Source organism: Anabrus simplex, chromosome 4, assembly GCF_040414725.1.
Source record: "Anabrus simplex isolate iqAnaSimp1 chromosome 4, ASM4041472v1, whole genome shotgun sequence".
Classification (NCBI taxonomy): domain Eukaryota; kingdom Metazoa; phylum Arthropoda; class Insecta; order Orthoptera; family Tettigoniidae; genus Anabrus; species Anabrus simplex.
This window is the reverse complement of record NC_090268.1, coordinates 183,093,544-183,109,006: the sequence shown is the minus strand read 5'-3', so window position 1 is coordinate 183,109,006 and position 15,463 is coordinate 183,093,544. Positions and strand designations below refer to the sequence as shown.

Here is a 15,463-nt window from a genome sequence, read left to right as displayed (position 1 = left end):
AGAAAGTGTTAATAAAATTAGATGGGAAATAGTGGTAAGCGAAGTCCACATAAACTTAAAAGGTTTTCAGCCTGGTGTGAAAATGGGAAACCACGGAAAACCATCTTCAGGGCTGCCCACAATGGGGTTCGAACCCACTACCATCCGGATGCAAGCTCACAAGTGCGCACCTCTAACCTCACAGCCAACTCGCCCGGTGTTTTTGAAATTAAAAATCCTGTAGGCGACTACACCTTTCCAAATTTAACGAATTTTGTGAAGGCAGTGTTCTGTTTACTACATTCTTCTGCTCCAACAGACCGGTTTTTTTTTTTTTCTGCTGTTACTACCAATAAGACCAATTCTAGAAACAAACTCCAATCCTGTATGATGAATGGGCTCCTTCTGACAAATGAGAAACTAAAACATACGTAATATTCACATTTCAAAACAGTTTATTGCTTCGGCATTGTTTTCCAAGGATTAAGAGAAGAGTGAAATATGAAGATGAAAACCGGTATGTTCTGTTCTCATTTAATAAATGTGTATTTTTGATAAGTATACTTTAATTTCTATGACTTACTGCCTTTGTGAATATTTAGTTCCTTTAGTTCCTTTTACCATAATCTAGTACCTTTTTAGGGGATGATTTAGTACGAAAATATTTTTTTCGGTGGCGACCCTGCCTTGAATGAATTCAAATGATGCCACGTCAGGCCACGCCATATTCAGGTGAAAGTTCTGGTAAATGGCCGTGGCCTCGCTGGTGTATCATCTGCTTACTTGCTGTATAGTAATTGCGAGTAGTGTGGATGATGTATGTTTCGTTATCTGTTCATCATTCGTTAATTATAAATATTAGGGGGCTAGGAGCGGGTTTGTTGGTGCCCAGCCTTAGTCTTGACCACATCAGTCTCCAGGAAATAATACGAGGTAAACATTCATATTATTTATTTTTCTTTTGTGGCGCCGAGAAGCAAGTTATCCGGGAGTAGGTTTTGTAATGTATTTTATGGTATGCTGAATGTAATTGTAAACTACTCAACATTTTTTGAGGAAGAAATGCTGCCTTTGCTCGTTAACTCGCCAGTGAACGGGTGACTGAAATACGTTTTAATCCTTGAAGTTAGTTTAATCTCGTTAATCTTATTCCGTTATAAATGCAGCATTATCCAATTTTGTTCACAAAATCAAAATATTTAATCATATTGATACTAGTTTGAAATGCATTTTTCGTTACTGCTGAATTTTTACACAATGTTCTATTTAACACAACTCAAAATGTATGAAAATTGGACAATTTCGTCCTAACAGTTAGTTCAATTCACTGGAACATTTACATGTCATATTCAAGAACATTCCTCAGAAATACAGCGGGCTCCAAACACTGGTACTTTTTCCATTGGCAGCACGAGTATCAAATCAAATCAAAATCTCTTTATTTGCAAATGAGTTGTCTACCTCGGTGGCAAATGGTACACTAAAATTCATTATTTTCAAGCACTAAATTTTAAATTAACAAGAGAAAAGAACATTTTCCTAGAATACAATATTATACAATTTACATCAACAATTTTTCTATTAAACACACACCTCATCCTTAATAAATTTATATTGTAACGAATCTTTGTGTCTTTGCAATATGCACACCATTCTTTTAATCCCAATATTTCATGCTCTTCTTCCTTTGCTGCAGATTTGGTATAGGAACTAACATAAAACGCTCTGTATGACTGCAGTTTGTAAATGTGACAGAATAACATGATGAGAAATCTTGCATGACTGCATGGGTTGTGTCTGACGGGCGCACAGGGCACTAAAATATCCCACAGATCACAAGTAAAAGTGAATACTTCATTGCCAGTATATCGTGTAGGTAAACATGTTTAGACAGGAAGGTCTCTCTGTATACAATTCATTAAAAATGTTAGTGGAATTGTTTTAATTGGAATTTTAATAGAAGTTTTAGTGTCCGGACAAGATTTTAGTTTAATCATTGACAGTGTTTACATTAGCATCTTTATATATTGTATCATTTTTCACATTTTTATGTCCCGAATTTTAATAACTGGCTAAACTTTTAGCTTCCACTTTTAATATTAGTTGTACTCTTGATTGTTTTTAGGCTGAAGATGCCCTTAATTGAGGGCGAAACATATCCCATTTAACTGTGAGTCTATTTACATAACCACTATAAGTGGAAATAAAAGTATTGAATAGGTGGATTGAATTAAAACACCTTTATTGTTGTTGAACTGTAAATTTTCAATGCGGACCAACAATGAGATTTATAACATGTAATATTAAGCTTTTCCGAAGCGAGTCCTGTTCCTTCGGCTGCCGTTTCGACTGCTTGTAAAATAACTGTCCGTATAGTAGTGTCCTTCATTAAAATCCTACCCAGAAGCTTTTCCATTATATGTAGGTTATCGTCTATTCCGTGCAAAAAAAATAAAAACAAAATGCCTAACCGAGCAATGTTGCTAATATCCCTCGACTCAAGTGTGATGGAGTATGCTGAGAAGTTTGCAATTTCTGCTGGCAATTGTTCATGCAAATTCCTGGCAATGTTGCTAATTTGCTGAGTTGTTGTCATATTTTGCTAAATGCTGGAGCTGATGTACGATTCATTGTCTCCTCTATGTCCAACAAAGTGCTTATTGTTAGTGGCGTATCCATAAACTGCTTCCCAGTCCTTGCTAAACGTAGATCAACTTTATAACTAGCTCAAAGAGTAGGGTTAGAACACCCGTAATCTTCATTGCCCTAATTTAGGTAAGGAAAAAAAGAGAAGTGTATTAGGAGTATCAGATGTAAAAAACAAGGACAAATACTCATTTGAATATCTTAGTTTATCTGAAGTTTCACATATTCGTTAGTCTCATTCGTAATGGAGGTTAGTAGCCGGTATGTAAAAAATATTGGCCGGTACTGTAATTCTGTAACAGGCCTAATGTCATGGCTTGCAAGTCCAGTTACTGACCTAAAAGGGTATTTAGGCAGGCCTAAATCGTCTGTAGTCCACAATCTCCAAGCAGTATTAGAATTTTGTACGTGCTGGTGACGTGCATGTCGCGGCAACACATTATCACCTCCCTTATCACTCAGATGACTTTCATCACTTGCCTCGGAAAGTTCATCACCAGAGCTCGACACGAGTTTTAGCGCTGAACGGCAGTTTCAACCTGTTATCGACATGCGAGCTGAAAGAGTTAATAGTCCTTATAAATTAAAATACAACAAAAAGCTATTTATTTCAACAGACAAAAGGCATAGCTTGCAATGTTATGTATGATGGACACTGATACGGTCTTTTACTGGACTTTAAATATCCCAAATAATAAGGACTTTACAATGTACACATATATTATAATTTGGTAATGTTTTAATATAGGTCGCTGAAGATGACTGATAAGTAGTTGAAAGATGAAATAATGTATTGAACAGGAGAGTCATAAATACATATATTATTGTAAGAGTTATAGGGTATACTCGACCATGTGTGACTGCAAGCCTTTGAATGACTGCCTGCCATTTTGAATTAGATAAATCTTCGACCAACTCGAGTCGTCGAGTCAAGACTCGTGTGATTTTTAACATTTGCGCCACGCCACCTCTGTGACCTTAGATACGGATGCCAATCGACTTTCTGAAAGATTTTAATTTTGCCTTCATTAGTAAGAAATTCCAAGAATTTTTCTCTATTTATAACTAGGCTCTCTCAAGACAAATAAAGCACCATGCTTGTCAACTTCACACTATTGTTTCTAATCCAGATCATGCGACAAATATTTGCTACCATTCACTCTACCACTCAACACAAAAAATATTTCTAAAAAATTCTGAATGGAATACAAAATATAAGCACAAACAGGTTCACTGTGTTACTCAGCAATGTCACTGCTAACCAGCAAGCAGACTGGACCATTCCTCAGTTTGACAGCTTGCTCCCCAAAGGTGCATCTTATCCTGTGAAGTTTCGGAATTCAAGGCCTTTTTCCTTTATCTCACAACAACACAACTGTGATGAGGGCTCTTAATGAGTTGGAAATAATGTTTTTGTTGTTTTTTTTTCACAAGGGATGACAAACATTTTCAGGGCTAGCAAAAATGTGATCGTACTAAGCTGTAATAGCAAAAATTTGAGGTGCGGTAAGTGAGGTATTTTTTATTTAGATTTAACCCTTTGGAGTTCAGTTGATATTCTGCCTGGATCCTGCACAGGTCCAATTTGACATTGGGCAAATATGGGAAGGAATGACTCACAAAAGTAAAAAGCTGAATTTTTACATTAATAATATGAACTGCAAATTTATCAGTGAAGTTAACCACATTATCAGCGATATTTTTTCAAAGTATGGTACTTCCGGAAGGTTTTGTTCGGGTGTAGTCCTGGGTTCCCTGGACAGGTCTCTCAAAAAAAAGTCTCCTTTCTGCCTCCTTTCATTTTCCTGTCGGGACGCATAGCACAATCCTTGGTTTTTTGTCTTCACGAGCATCTATGATGTGTAGCTTCCCGTTCAGTCGAAATTCTTCATCACAGCTGCTCCGTCGGCCATGCTTACGGGCATTTTTGTTTTCCTAACGTCCCCAACAATCCCCATAATAACTCTGTCCCTGAAAGTTTTGTGATTCACCTCAGGCTTATTTTCTGCCTTTTGTTGCAACTTATATAGGTGAAAACTGTTCACCATAGCTACCTCCAACACAGACTTGACTTTTTACTACGAAACCGTAAGATGAGCAGTAGTGACCAGCATGATCAATCCCTCCCATTTTGGCTGTGTAATCTACAATGGCAACAGGCTTGTAAATTCTTTCTTCTCCTTGCCCATTCTGGTAGTGTCTGACTACCTCCACCATTGCTTTGTTGTGCCATGTTCTAAGAACTGACAGTGCGCTTGTCTTTCCACGAAAATACCATGAACTTTTCTTCCTTCCGCAGAGTATGGATTTCATGCTTCTTCAGATTTAGTTTCCTATCCTTCAGCTGAGGTGGTAGTCTCGATTCAATACCACAGTCCCAGGTAGGCACGAATTTTCCTTTTCAACAGTTCTCTTGCCATTTTCATACTAGTATAAAATCGATCAGAAAACAAATGATAAACCTACAGCTTGAGTGACTTAAAGTACATCTGTAACCACCTGTAAAACTATGCTACTGCCAAATGTCAAACCAGGGAAAAGTAAATTTAGCATAGTAAAGGAGCCAAAGTAAGGAGTCGTGGACAAAGCGTACCATTCAATGCGTGAGCAATAACATATGTCCTGATCCCCCACTTTGTTGGTTTTTGTTGATTGTACATTTTGAAAAGGACACGCCCCTTGAAGCTTACAGACGATTCGTCAACTGTCAGATACTGACTTGGCCTATAAAATTCCAAGAATGACTTCCCTACATGTTGTAAGACTGTTGTAACCATTGTTGGTGCACTTGATATTGGAGGGGGTGAAACATGAAAGCCCCAGAATATCTAAAGAAATAGTTTCCAAGAAAAAATTGTCCTTACAGAAGGTCGATGCCACAGATCTGAAAAATGTTCTTTTAGCTTTTTGTACATGCCATATTCAGAACAACACCATGAAATGCCATCATTTCAGCAACGGTAACATCTACCCAGTCCCACCATATGGAATGTTGTTGCAACGGCATACATTTTGTAATACAGTGTGTTACATATCTGTTAATTTCCTTACATATTTCGGAGAACGGTGAAACCGGGAACAGCAACAAAAAAGAAATACAAAGGAGTTACCAGCTTCTTTCCTGTAGTAGGAGGCATGTATCCCATAGCACTGTTGTGAGAATACTTGGAAAAAACACAGTCGCCTTCTTCATAAACTTTCCGTTCATCATCCCGTACATCATCGCTTTCTCCACTATCTTCCACCTCAATTTCCTCCTCATCGAAATATCATTCTTGGATTCGGGAATACTAATGTCACCATCAGAATCAACAAATCATTGTCAGTATCGCCACTGTCTCATAAAAGTTCATAAATATCATTAGGCTCCATGTCGCGGCAAGTGGACGCCATGTTGGTAACAAAAGTAAACACAGCAGTGACAGTGGGGACCCGCCATATGAGGAACACCATGGGAATACCGGCGTCCGTGATTAGGTGAGGAACATCATAGGTTTGCATTGCCTATGAGTGGCGCCATTATGTGAGAAACACCATAGGTCAAGAAAGATGTTCCACCTATCAATCCTATTTATTATGAAGTAAGACTCACATCAGATCAGCCCTTAGTACCCCAACATGACAAATACCATGGTTCTACTTTACTAGCGATAAGTGCCATTATGAGGGGCCGTTGACCTGGATTTTGGACCCCTTTGGACAACAAATATCCTTGATTCGGGATTGTGCTTTAGAAGGGGTCCCTTGGTCGGTAATACTATTTTATGATAGTTTTTTGGTCGGATCCACTGATTGTTCTAAATTCATATCCATCCATTCATTCTTCATGACATTTTTTAATTTGGTCAGTGGATGATTTTGAATTTTTAATTTGTAATATTTCGTACCATTAGGGGCCGATGACCTAGATTTTAGGCCCCTTTTACCCATTACCTACCAAAATTAATTCAAACTGAATTTTACTCTATTTTTGACTTATTTAAATGTTTGGGGCAAGAATAAGCGAGAAAATGGGATTTTATTATATTTCGATGCAGGATCCTAAAACTAAGGGGACCGAGCTCGATAGCTGCAGTCGCTTAAGTGCGGGCAGTATCCAGTAATCGGGAGATAGTGGGTTCGAGCCCCACTGTCGGCAGCCCTGAAGATGGTTTTCCGTGGTTTCCCATTTTCACACCAGGTAAATGCCGGGGCTGTACCTTAATTAAGGCCACGGCCGCTTCCTTCCACTTCCTAGGCCTTTCCTATCCCATCGTCGCCTAAAGACCTATCTGTGTCGGTGCGACGTAAAACAACCAATTTTGGGACATTGAAATTGGGACATTGGCAACTTACGGTAGCAGAAGGTTACACTATTTTATTTATGAAAAATAACAGATACTGTGCATTAAGCCCGCCTGGTGGCCATGATCGTTAAGGCGCTGAAGTCTAAAAACGGTCTAACACCGAGGTTAGCCGGTTCGAGTCCCGTTGGTCGAAAAAATTTTCACCATCAGAATGTTGGCCGGCAGGGTAGGGGAGGTGGTGGTATACAATTTCTAATCACTAGATTGCGTGCCAAAAGCCTGGATTAAATTCCAAACCTCTCCGCAGTGCTCATATGGAGTGAGGGCATATGACGCTGTTGATGGTGATTCGTCCGTCGGATGGGGACGTTAAGCCTTGAGCAGACCCCTTGGTGCTATTCGACAGGAGTAGGCTATGTGCCGGCACCGGGTTTCACCCTCTCCCTACTATCATATATCACGTCATTCATTTCATCTTTCATTAACTCCTCTGATGAGGTTGACGTCAGGAAGGGCATCCGGTCATAAAAAACCGCCACGACAAATTCATCTCACCTCATACCCGACCCCGTAGGGAAACGGGACAAGGGTTGGACAAACAAACAGATACTGTGCATTCATAGGCACTCATTTATTGCTTCACAACATATTTACAAATTTTATGACTCTACATCTATTCACCGACAAATTTTATAACCATAAGATGTAAAAAAAAAAAAAAAAAAGTTGAGATAGGATTTTCACAGTATCGCAGAAAATTGGTCACAAAGCAGAATTCTGCCACAAGAAATAAACCTTCAGCTCCAATGAAATGTGCAACAGGAGTAAGGCACTCAAATTTATGTCAGCTAACGTTCATCGTGTGTGGAATGGAACAAAGCATTTATCATGCAGTGGCACATCGCAGTGTACACAAACCCTTGTCTTCTTCTTGCAATGCCCGCATCTTCTCTGAGTTGCAATCGGTGTAATGAAATGATTTCCTGAATGGAACCTGACTACAGTGCTTACTCTGCCTTTTAGGAGTTAGCTGCTTTGAGGGCGTCTGTGTTTGGGTGTTGAACCTGATGTTTTAGAAAGATACGCTAGCGCTATCTTCCTTCGTACATCTAGCTGAGATTCATTATCTTCTTCATTGGCCGTTTGGTATGCTCTCCTAGTATTTATGACTGCAACATCCAACATATGGGTAAAACGTGGCCACCACCACTTTTTGGAGAGAATTCTTGTTTGTAAACACCCAAACGCATCAAAGAAACATTTTTCAAATACATCAGCAACAGACTTTCCACGTAAATTGTCAATGATATTGTTACCGTGGTTTGGTAGATCAGCAGAGGTGAAAGAAGGTGCTGGGGGGAATGGGTCTAACTACTTTGTCAAGAAAGAATTTAAACTGAAATGGAAGGTTATATTTTCAAAAAAGCAACAATTTCTCACTTATGAGAGAATAATAATATAGCAATTTAAAAAACAAGACTTAGAAAAAAATCCAAGATTTCAAATCTTTAACACACTTCGGCTACAAGCCCTTAGTTTTACAATTTCTGAGCTTCCAGATTAAACTTGACAGAGGAGCATAAATTTACAAAGGGCAGAAATCCCGTAATACCTGGAGCACTTGCTCCCTAATTTACAGTATCAAGCCTCCTGGAGGCACTTTTCAAACATTAACAGTTGTTGATGAAGTGCAAATTTTAATACTGTAAATTGTGTGTTTAAATGATTTATCAGGTTGTTAAGTACTAACATGTATTGATGAAACCAGGCCTTAATGTGTTATTACTTAACATTTATTGTATTGAGGTGGACTAATTACAATATTCTTTTACAGGGTTGTCAGACGAGAATGTCATGTAGGATATGTACCAGTATGACAAGTACCAGAATGGCTATGGCTGCTGAAATGAGCTCTACCAGTCCAGGTGTAGCTGGACCAGTCGACACAACTGAGTTTGACTTCGCAGCAAAAAGTTAACAAAAAAAGGACGATACAAAGGTGAGTTTGGGACAAACCTCACTCCACCTAAACACGGTACCAGTTAGGTTCTCCCCCTTATACCTTGTTTCAGGGCCAAACGTATACTAGCAGACATACCTTTGATTATGGCTGTTACTACTGTTATCATGTGGCAGCCAGACATGCAGAGTTGCACTGTTCAGTTGTTGTAAATTTTTCTGTGAAGATTTTGTAGTTTTTACAATTTGGAGTTGGAAGGCAGCTAGAGTGTAGGCTGAAAGGTATCTAGAATGAGACGGGAGGCACCCTTGTGCATACACTTTTCGGGCTGTAGTAAAACGGACTCAAGTTGAGCTATTTGCGTCCAATGTAAAGCCAGTGAAACAGGCTTGTGTGAAATTGTGATAGACGCGTTATCATCATCATCATCCTAAACCATCTCCAGTTTCCCGGGTGTGGTATATGAGCCTCCTCCATCTCATCCTGTCCTTGTACCATTCTTCCTCCACCAACTTGTCCCAATCATGACCTCTCAGCATTACATCGCTCTTAACTAAATCTATCCATTTCCTTCGTGGCCTTCCCACGGGTCGTCTTCCTTCTACCTTTCTGTCAAATTCCTTCCTTGCAGTTCTGTTTACTGGCATCCTCTTCATGTGACCAAACCACTTCAGTCTTGATATCTGAATCTTATTTAGGAGAGAATTGTCTATTCCTACTTCTCTAATTTTCTCATTCCTAATCTTGTCTTTCCTGGTTTTCTGGATCATAGTGCGTAGGAATTTTATTTCAGCTGCCTGAAGTTAGGATTTATCTCTATTGGTCAGTGTTGTGGTTTCGAGACTGTATGTAAGAATTGGTGTATAATAGGACTTGTACAATGTCATTTTTGTTTTCATGGGTATTTGCTCATCACACAGCAGGTGTCTTACCTGGTGGTAAAATTGTGCTGCCTTATTGATTCGATTGTTCACCTCATGTTTTGCTAGGTTGTCATTTGATATAACGCTACCCAAGTATTTGAAAACTGGAACGCTGTCCAGTTGAGCTTCATTTAACATGACTATTGGTTCTGCTCCTTCTCCATACACTTTCATCACCACCGTCTTGGTCTTGCTGATGTTTAAACCATATTTCTTAAACTCCTCATTCCAGCTTTGTATTATCTCTCCCAATTCATCTTCTGAGTCACTCCAGATCGCAACATCATCTGCAAATGTGAAGGTTTTGATATCTCCGTGTTCTTTCCTTTCAATAGATTTCATTACTACATCCATTACAATAATAAATAGAAGTGGTGACAATGAGCTGCCCTGCTGCACTCCTCTGTTTGTTTCAAACCAGTCCGACAAACCACATCCTACTTGAATACAGCTTCTGTTCCCACTATACATTTTCACTTTGTCTATGAGGCTGTCTCGCACTTGAAGTTCTTTCATGCATTGCCAAATTCTTTCCCTTGGTACACTATCGTATGCTTTCTCAATGTCCAAAAATATTAGGAATAAAGGCTTGTTCTTCTCCCAGTATTTTTCCATTAGCATCCTAATTGCAAATATAAGGTCTGTAGTTGACCTTCCTGGTCTGAAACCATACTGCTCTTCTTCCAAAATTGGTTCAACAATATCTCTGATTCTGGTCTCTATTATTTTTTCCAATATTTTCAGGACATGAGACAGTAGTGTGATACCACGGTAATTAGTACATTTTCGTTGGCTTCCTTTCTTGAACAGAGGTACAATGATGCCCATCTTCTAGTCCTCAGGAATAGTATTTTCCTCCCATATCTTGTTGAGCAGTCTATAGAGCCATTGGATTCCTGGAACTCCCGCTGCTTTCAGCATATCTGCACTTAGTTCATCTACGCCCACTGCCTTTCCTTTCTTCATGCTCTTGAGCGCATTTTCAACCTCAAGCCATGTAATTGGTGGTTCAGTTGTGGTTCCTCGACTTGGCTCTCCTCTGTCCGTTATGTTTTCTGTATCTCCATTCAGCAGCTTTTCGAAATAGATCTTGAGTTACAAGATATTAGAATCATTCCGTATTGACGGTTTTCACTTTACAATGTTTGCGAAAAATGAAAGTATCCTCCAAATCAATACATCATATATTCCGTCATTAGACGGAGTAAACAAGATCAGACATGTTTCGGCTCGTTTGAGCCATCTTCAGTGAAAAAAATTAGGGGGGTTGGAATAATTTACATAATATGATTTGAAAAAATGCTAAAAAACATAATGAAAGCGCAAATGAAAAAACAAACAAAAGAGAGCCTATACGGAAACAAAATTAGCACAAATATACAATATTTACATCAATATGCAGAGCAAAAAACAATTTATTGTGACAAAATTCAGTGAAACAGGTGTTAATTTGAAATAATAATAGATACTAAAAACTGCGTTAACCTAAGAAACAAGGGAATGAGAAAACAAATGTAGATGGAAATGAATAATAGTAGCACATGGTGAGGTTGTGGACCTCATAGTTTACAAACTATTGGTTTATAAAAATCACAAAACAGTTTGAAATCGCTGTCAAAATCATCTTAGTGGAAACCCATCACCTCAAATTGGTCAGGAGGAGAGCGGGAGCAAACATTTTGAGAGAAACCAAGCCTGAATTAACCTGCAGGCGAAAAGCCTGTGATAAGGAGAAAAAACACCATGAAATTTAAGGCTTTAGAAATAGCAGCATTCTCAATATTTTCTCAATCTAGCGGTCCCTTTCTTCATTATTGTTTCATAATGTTGGCTGGTGTTTTGCCTTATTATAGAGGGGTCGGAAGAGCCGCATATAAAAATATGAGAAGCTGTGTTAGGTGGAAGACAGATGCATAGTAAATTGTAGTAATCTAGTGGAAACCGTCAATGAAGTTCTAATGGTGTGCAGTAGGTGGTGTCCTCTCTAGTGGCCTGGCTTTCTCAAAGTCTTTGATGATTCTATCACTTTTGCAGATAACTTCAGCTGTAGCATCAGTCCTTTCGTTAATTAAGAATCCAACACCATTTTTCGCTACCTTCTCCTGTCCACTCCAGTATAATTTATAACCTCCACGAAGTGTCTTACATCCAATCCCTTTCCATTTGGTCTCACTTAATCCCAATATTGATATTTTTCTTCTATCCATCATGTCTAGGAGTTCTTCTAACTTTCCAGTTAATGATAGAATGTTCATAGTTCCAATTCGGTATTTGGGTCTCTTTTTTATTTGGGGTTTCCTTTCAGAACATTGTATATCATCAGCCTTACGGTCATCATACTCTACAATTGTCAGAGAGGACGTGTCAGTCCGGTCTATAATATTTTTTCCGAGGCTCTTTTTCTTATTGAAAGCAACTATACTCAATACTCTCCTGCTGACTTGCTAGGCCTAACGCATAAGAGGATTTTCTTTCAGGGTTTACTCCCTTAGCCTTTGAGGATGCCTTCCTCGTCCTACAAGGCAGTAGGTTCCATCTGTACACCCCAGAAGGATGGGTTGCCTCTTCCGCCATCTCCGCCGTACCAAAGTCCATCTTCTCCGCCGTAGACGCCGTTGAGGTCTTCACCCTTAACCCAGGGCAAGGGCCCTCCATATTTATGACCCCTGGAGAGAGGGTGTCCCGGTATTTTAAAACCCCCAGGAATTGGGCTACCTGTTGGTCCGCGGGTTGTATTGGTTATTTCAACCAGCCCTACATACTGTAGGAGCCCCCTATCCGCCACCTGGGGACGCACTCTGTAGGGGTCAGGATCCCCTGGTTACTTATTGGAAGTTAACCCTACCCACAAGGAGTAAGGTTATTTGCAGAGAGACGCGTTGTACTGGGCATAATAGACACAGACCCACGCATCAGTACACTGGTAGCTAGAGACCTGGACATGTCACACAGCACAGTGAATCAAATTTTTTTTTTTTGCTAGGGGCTTTACGTCGCACCGACACAGATAGGTCTTACGGCGACGATGGGATCGATGGGATCGGAAAGGCCTACGAGTTGGAAGGAAGCGGCCGTGGCCTTAATTAAGGTACAGCCCCAGCATTTGCCTGGTGTGAAAATGGGAAACCACGGAAAACCATCTTCAGGGCTGCCGATAGTGGGATTCGAACCTACTATCTCCCGGATGCAAGCTCACAGCCGCGCGCCTCTACGCGCACGGCCAACTCGCCTGGTGAATCACATTTTAAGCAAGTTGATAGTCCACCTCTACCGCATGCACATGGACCAAACATTTTCAGAAGAGAACGCTAATTGTGTAACGTTAGAGTGGAGATTGAACTTGCCTATCAACTTCTTAAAAAAATTCTTTTTTATGGACAAGTCTTGATTAATAAATTTCATGATGTTCCGTATTGGTATCTATAGTATGTCATAGAAAGAAAGAGATCCACCTTATCAATACTAAATTTTTTTACAAGTCATCCTCAGCTGTCATTTACATACACATTAGAATACATGTTTTAACAGTTGTATCTTACAAATAAACATGTCATATTTTGATAGACATTAGGTAGTATGTCTAGAAGTGAAATTCTGCTTCTTACGTCTAAGTTTAGAGGATCAAGAATATTAAAAAGATATCTATCTTTAACACATTAAAAGAATTACAATATCTGAAAAAGTTGGTTGTTTACACCTGACCTTGAATATAGCATTAACGTTCAAGTTTTACTAGTAATAGTTCTTTAAAAAGACTTTCATATTGCGTTGTTTATAGTCGACTAAATATGCTTAAATGCAGCTGCATGTGCTTATACAGTATACTTTTTATTAGGCTTAAACTTTGTCAAAATGAGTAATGTGAATCCGAATTTGAAATTACAATAACAAAGTGAAATGCGTTTGAAATAACAGTAAGCTAGGTAATTGAAATCTGTGTTGAATGACTCCTTCAATTATATGCTATTTAAAATACATTTCATGCAAAGAAGACAATGGCACATTTAAATATATAAAAGTTAAAAGGTATAAGACAATCATTTAAGTTTTGTGAAATTCATATAAAGTATTGTTCTTTCTTCACGCGTATGTGTCATGTACAAATGGGGTAGTATACTTCATGCAATGTATGGGATGCAGATACACACTTTGTCAAGTATACCACAATTGATATCAAGAAAAAGCAACAACAGGTGCAATACAAACGCTAATTCTTCAGCAACATTCATCTGCCTATCAGATATGGAAATCTGATTCTGTATCTTAAGTATGGTGTTACTCCATCCTAAGCTGCCTCTGTGGATCAGCGGTAGAGTGTCAGCCTCCGGATCCCAAGATAGCGGGTTCAAACCCGGCAGAGGTAGTCGGATTTTTGAAGGGCGGAAAAAAGTCCATTCGACACTCCATGTCGTACGATGTCGGCATGTAAAAGATCTCTGGTGACACATTTGGTGTTTACCCGACAAAATTCATTAAATCTCAGCCATAGACGCCCAAGAGAATTTCAGTGTACTCGGTCTGCGATCTAGTGGAGGCCTGTAGTAAAACGGAACGTCGAAATTGACGAGCAGACAGCCAGATGGCGTCAAATTGAAATGTCTGCACACGGTAGCTGAGGCCATACGATTATTATTATTATTATTATTATTATTATTATTATTCCATCCTGAGCTGGGCTTCTGACCCCAATTTGGCAGGTTCAATCCTGACTCAGGCGGTGGTATTTGAAGGTGCTCGAATACGTCAGCCTCGTGTCAGTAGATTTACTGGCATGTATGAGAACACCTGCAGGGCATAATTCCGGCACCTCGGTGTCTCCGAAAACCGAAAAAGTAGTTACTGGGACGTAAAGCCAATGGCATTATTATTATTATTATTATTATTATTATTATTATTATTATTATTATTATTATTATTCCACCCCGTGCAGTGAAGCATTATCGGACCTGTTGTGGCATGCTGTCTACAAGGGGTTTGGGCTATCCTGGTCAATCCTCATTTCATTCTTTGATAGCAGCCCTCTGGAGATCGGTCAGGATGAGAGATGGATTTGTTAGTCATTGCACTGCCTTTTTCAGCATATTCCAGGCACATTCAATTGGATTCGGGTCCGGAGACACCGCAGGCCATCTGATGGGTGTGGGCCTCCTTGTGGAAGAGGTTCACAAGATTGCGGCAGTGCAGGCACACGTCATCTTGCAGAACAAATCTGTCGCCAAAATGTTGTCAGGATAGTTGCACAGTGGGCACGGAGATTCTGTTCCGGTATTGTGTACCAGTACAGCCTCTACGACGATTAGTGACATGAGATGTTCATACATAATTCCGCCCGAAAACTTAATGGATCTGTCTCCCTGATGGGCACGTGGGATGGCGTACAGGATAGTCTGGCGATACCTTGCTCTCTCCCAATCCTCCTCCAATGATAATCTGACCTTAGACACATTTGGCACTCATCCGTGAAGGGGAACCGCTGCCATTCTTCCAGAGTCCAGTCCAAGTGCTCTCTTGCCCATTTGTACCTGGCACTTCAGTATACGGGTGTACGTGCAGGTGTTCTCGCCTAGGAACTTGAGTGTAGGTGGTCCCTATGGCGACTATTTCTGACTGTCAGCGAAGACACAGCCCTTCCAGTTGCTTGCTGTAAGGCATTACGCAGTTCTGTTGCT

General features: G+C 39.7%; 1 long non-coding RNA gene across 1 annotated transcript in view; it reads left to right on the top strand.

The window, feature by feature from the left end:
• Positions 1-713: 713 nt before the first annotated feature.
• Positions 714-15,463, top strand: part of LOC137500557 (uncharacterized) — a 28,866-nt gene continuing 14,116 nt past the window's right edge. The window contains exons 1-2 of the long non-coding RNA XR_011018089.1: positions 714-912; positions 8,746-8,910. This is a non-coding gene — a long non-coding RNA (uncharacterized lncRNA). The remainder of the gene's footprint in view (positions 913-8,745; positions 8,911-15,463) is intronic.